A 5,370-nucleotide genomic window follows, 5' to 3' on the forward strand; every position below is an offset into this window, starting at 1 on the left:
GGTTGATCTTTCCATCAGTTAGGTGACTTTCCAGGGTGTGGGTTCCCTTTCTCCTTCACAGTTCCCTCTCAGGAGTGCCAGTCCAGTCCTGGTTCCCCTTCTCTCTCTCTCCTCTTTTCTCTTGTTTTACCCAGTTATGGCAAGAGACTCTTGCCATTTTTGGAGGTTTAATTTCTTCCGCCAGCATTCAGTTGCTGTTCTGTGTGAGTCGTTTTACGTGTAGATGTTTTTTGTTGTTGTTGTTGTTGTTGTTGTGTTTGTGGGAGAGGGCAAGTGCATCCCCCTACTCTTCTGCCATCTTGCCTCCAATTATATGTGTGTTTAAATGGCAGGAGGAAATTTGGGGGGACAAGATGGCAGGGGGTAGAGAAGGGTTATAGAAAAGGAAGTGATTTTGGGGAAATTTTAGAGTGCTTGGGAAGTAGGCAAAATCTAATACTAAACTGAAATCCTTTATTGATGGGATGAGGGGATGTGATATGAAAGTCACTTCCAAAGCTGAGTTTTAGAGGACATGTATAAAAACCGAAGACATTTACCTTTGTGCCAAAAATGAGGATAAGCTTTGTGCTATTTTACTAATTTTCCCTCACATGGTGAGTATCCTTGAGGGACATAGAAAACTACCTTCTCCTATTATCTTTTTAGATCTCCAACTGAGAAATTTCTTTCCTCACCATTTTTCTTTGTACTCGTAGAACTTAATAATAGTCACCTTTCATTTAAAATCTTATACTATTACATGGGGGAAAAGGATGCCATTGAATTTCATTATAGTAAACACAAACTATATGTTTCTTCTCTAAAGTATTTGTACAGCACTCTATTTAAGGTCTAATGGTCTGTGGAAGAAAGGATATACTGAATGTATTGATATTTGTCAGGGGAGGGGGAGGAGAGGGCAGGACTGGGAGTTTGGGGTTAGTAGCTGCAAACTATTACGTTTAGAATGGATAAAAATCTAGGTCCTACTCTAGAGATCAGGGATTGGATCCAATCTCCTAGGATAGACCATGATGGAAAAGAATATTAAAAGAATGTGTATATATGTATGTGTAACTGAGTCACTTTGTACAGCAGAAATTGATACAATATTGGAACCTATAACTCAGTATTATCAAATATATCTCAATATAAAAAATTAAATGTCTTTCATTTTCCTTGCAAAGTAAAGGAATAAAAATTTTACATGAATATTTATTCAAGAATAAATTTTCTTGAATTAAAAATAATATTTTCTTCAAAACTATACAATGTAAAGTTATACTTATTCTCCACTCTTGCTATGCTGTTTTTGAATATATAGAAAGATATTAACTATCAGCTCTCAAATTACTCAAGTTCTCATTTGCAAAAATAAAATTGTAAGATCTCCTCTCATAGTCCAATTTGAGCATCAGAGTTGACTGTCAGTGAAGTTGGTAGGTGATGTAGCTTAGTGGTAAAAATCAGAGTAACTAAACCAGTTATTGGATAGCTTTTCAGAAAACCAGAATAGTACCTCAGAAACTATAAGTAGAAGCTCTAATGGAAAGATTGATATACACAGGTACCTGGGTATGTACCAGAAAGGAGCCCAAAGAACACTGATCATAGCAGGATACTGCTCAGCCATAAAAAAGAACAAAATAATGCCATTTGCAGCAACATGGATGCAATGAGATGATTATACTAAGTGAAGTAAATCAGAAAGAGAAGGACAAAACTCATGTTATATCACTTATATGTAGAATCTAAAATATGGCACAAATGATCCTATCTGTAAAATAGAAATAGTCTCACAGACATAGAGAACAGACTTGTGGTTGCCAAGGGGAAGGGGGGAGGGATTGGGATGGACTGGGAGTTTGGGTTTAGTTGTTGAAAACTATTACATTTAGAACTGATAAGCAATGAGGTCTCTATAACCCAGGGAACTTTATTCAGTGTCTTGGGATAGACTATGATGGAAGATAATATGAGAAAAGGAATCTATATATATGACTTGGTCATAATTCTATACAGAAGAACTGGCATAACACTGTAAATCTACTAAATTCTAATGAAAATAAAATTAAACAAGAGCATGGATACAAATTGAGATCCTAATGAGGTTCTTTTCCCAATTGTTAAGAACATGATTTTTGTTATCCTTGAATATCAAAAATTAAGATAAGGTTAAGTTTATTCATAATGACTTGCATGTCTTAACAATCCACAGGCACCTTTAGAGCCACGCGGTAACTGGAAATATGACAGCATCCCACTAAACTTAATTGTACACCCTAGGTAAAGACATGGCATTACAATCCCTTTTTGTTTCCTGAGCACAATTTGCAGTCTTCTAAATTCAGAATCTCACAACATACCTTTATTCCCCATGCTATGGTTTATCATTCAGAGTTAAAGAAAAAAGAAACCATTCTTGTTATTTTAATGAAGATAATATAATGAAAGTCATTGATTAAATATTTATTGAAAGATTAAAGGCATAGAAGAAAAAAATGTGGTAACATAAAGACATAGTTTCACGCATCACAAAGAGAACAAAGAAATTTCAGCTATGTGTGGGGATGGATGTTAACTAGATTTAATGTGTTGATTCACAACATATAGAAATATTAAATATTTATGTTGTATGCCTGAAACTAATAGAATGTTATATGTTATGATATCTCAACAAGTTAAATTGTTCCGCTTTTTAGTTATGTTACAATGAGAGGCCACTTCCAAGCTTCTTATACTCTGGACTCAACAGTCTACTAATATTTTAATCTGTTCTTATATTCCAATAAAATAGTCACATACATGGCTTAATAGCATCTTCTTCAGGATTTAAAAAAAATATTGGAGTATAGTTGACTTAGAATGTGCAACCTTAAATTACCTATGTAATGTGATGAGGAAACTTTGAGTGGAATAGAAAGGATATTTATCAGGAATATTGGAAAAACCTCTCTGCTCTGATAGATCCTCTCCCATCTACTCCTTGGGCATCAAGCATCTGCATTTTACACAAGAAGGTCCCAATTGATAGCTGATTATCCAAACTAAATATTAATAGTGCCTACTTTCCAAAGGTTTAGATAAGAAATTAAATATCCACCGTACCTACTCAAGAATCTTCTCAAATTTATTAAGGGGTAAATATTCATAGATGTCTTTGTTCTAAAGGTAAGGTTTAGATTCTCTGAACAAATGGGGAAACATATAGGAAAATATAGAAGATATCCATAACAAGAAAGAGAGAGCTATGTTTCTTTTGCAGTGAGAGAAATGAGAGTGCTCATGACTAAGAGTTCTGGATAATGCACAAGGAAAGTGAGACAAGTGTACTGATGTACTATACATAATCCTGGAGTAACCGACTTAAGTGGTAAATAAAAAATAACCCCCCAATTTCATTAGAGTTATACTGAGAATAACAGCTGTATAAACAAATGACAAAGGGCTATATGGGTCCATACATAACATGTGAGTTCATATTCAAAATTTCTTGTTGTGCATATTGGATTTTGCTGCATTTTCCTGTCCTGTGAACCAAAAGGATAAGACGGATACTGACATTAGGCTATTCTGTTGATAATCCTCCACAAGGCATTCTTGACATCTTTGTTCCTCAGGCTGTAGATGAAGGGGTTCAACATGGGGGTGACCAGGGTGTACATCGCTGAGGCCACTAAACTCTTCTGGGGGAAGGGGAGACAGCTGAACTGAGGTACACCCCAAGAGCTGTTCCGTAAAATAAACAAACAACTGACAGGTGAGAGCCACAGGTAGAAAAGACTTTGTACTTCCCACCTGTTGATGGAATTCTCAGAATGGAGGAAACAATTTGAGTATAAGAATAAAGGATCCCTGAGACAGGAATCCCACCAAAAATGGCACCAGTGAAATAGATTAATATGTCATCAATGGAGGTGTCAGAACAGGCAAGATGGAGAAGTTGAGGAGCATCACAAAAGAAATTAGGGATTTCCACATTTGTGCAGAAGGTAAGCTGTGAAATCATCAAGAAGTGAATCTGAGAGTCCAAAAGGCTGATGAAAAATGACACCAGGACCAACAAACCACAGAGGCGGGGCTTTATGATAACCAGGTAGTGCAGGGGGTAACAAATGGCCACTAACCGGTCATAGGCCATCACGGCCAGGAGTAGACTGTCCAAACAGCCAAAGAGGAAAAAAAAGGACACCTGAGTTAGGCAGCCTGCATAAGTGATGGATTTGCTGTGTGCCTGGATATTCACCAGCATCTTTGGGACTGTGGTGGTGATAAAACCAATGTCAGCCAAAGACAGATTGGAAAGGAAGAAGTACATGGGGGTGTGGAGGTGGGAATCAGAACTGACAGCCAGGATAATGAGCAGGTTTCCAAGTATGGCGACCAGGTACATGCAGAGGAAGAGCCCAAGTATGAAGGGCTGAAGTTCTGGATCATCTGAGAGTCCCATGAGGAGGAATTCAGAGACATGTGTAAGATTCTGTAGTTCCATGTAGAAGAGACACCTGTTGAAGAAGAAGAGATAGTTGGAGTTCTCTTGCAGTGCAGTGGGTTAAGGATCTAGCATTGTCTCTCTAGCGGATTGGGCCACTGCTGTGCCACAGATTCTATGCCTAGCCCAGTTAATTCCACATGCTACAGGTTCAGCTGAAAAAAAAAATCTAGAGAGATGGCTGGACTAAACAAAACAAGACACCCAGATAAGTGTATACATTTTTGATTCAAGAACGCTACAAGTAAAATATTCATACTTGAGGACCATACACCTCAGGACCTTCATGAATATTTCTATTTGAGTTCTTAAAAGAATTTTCTTCTTCATGTCTGGGTTATTCACCTTTTTCTGTACACAGTCACGTTAGAGATGTTAGGCTGAAGAATGTTATAGAAGAAAGGAATTCTTGAGATAATAAATTCTTGAACACAGTAAAATATCAGTCCTCAATTTAAAAAATAGAATGAATATTCTGTTCAAGAAAAAATTGTTCCAATTAAATGAAACTATGAAGCACTATAAGGTATTTAGAATGAATAAGCAATGAGGTCCTTCCATGTAGCACAGGGAACTACTGTATCCTGTCATTGGGATAGATCATGATTGCAGACAATATGAGAAAAAGAATATATGTATTATTATGACTGGGTCACTATGCTGCACAGCAGAAATTGACTCAACAGTGTAAGTAAATATACCCTAATAAATTTAATAAAGTGGAAAATAAATTAATAAAAAAATTATAGTACTTAATCTTATACAAATTCTCTTGATTTGGAGTGTAATACTTGGAGAGATACAACTACATTAAGGATCCTAAATTAAAATCAAACAGTCATACTCTGTACTTTTATATGGCAATTATTTTCATGTTTTGTTTTCATAATTTGGTA

At 36.3% G+C, this 5,370-nt stretch overlaps 1 pseudogene; it reads right to left on the reverse strand.

The window, feature by feature from the left end:
* Positions 1 to 3,545: 3,545 nt before the first annotated feature.
* LOC125119189 (olfactory receptor 7E24-like) lies at positions 3,546 to 4,474 on the reverse strand (annotated as a pseudogene).
* Between the last annotated feature and the right edge of the window lie 896 nt (positions 4,475 to 5,370).

Source organism: Phacochoerus africanus, unplaced genomic scaffold (assembly GCF_016906955.1).
Source record: "Phacochoerus africanus isolate WHEZ1 unplaced genomic scaffold, ROS_Pafr_v1 Scaffold_18, whole genome shotgun sequence".
In the NCBI taxonomy this organism is placed as follows: domain Eukaryota; kingdom Metazoa; phylum Chordata; class Mammalia; order Artiodactyla; family Suidae; genus Phacochoerus; species Phacochoerus africanus.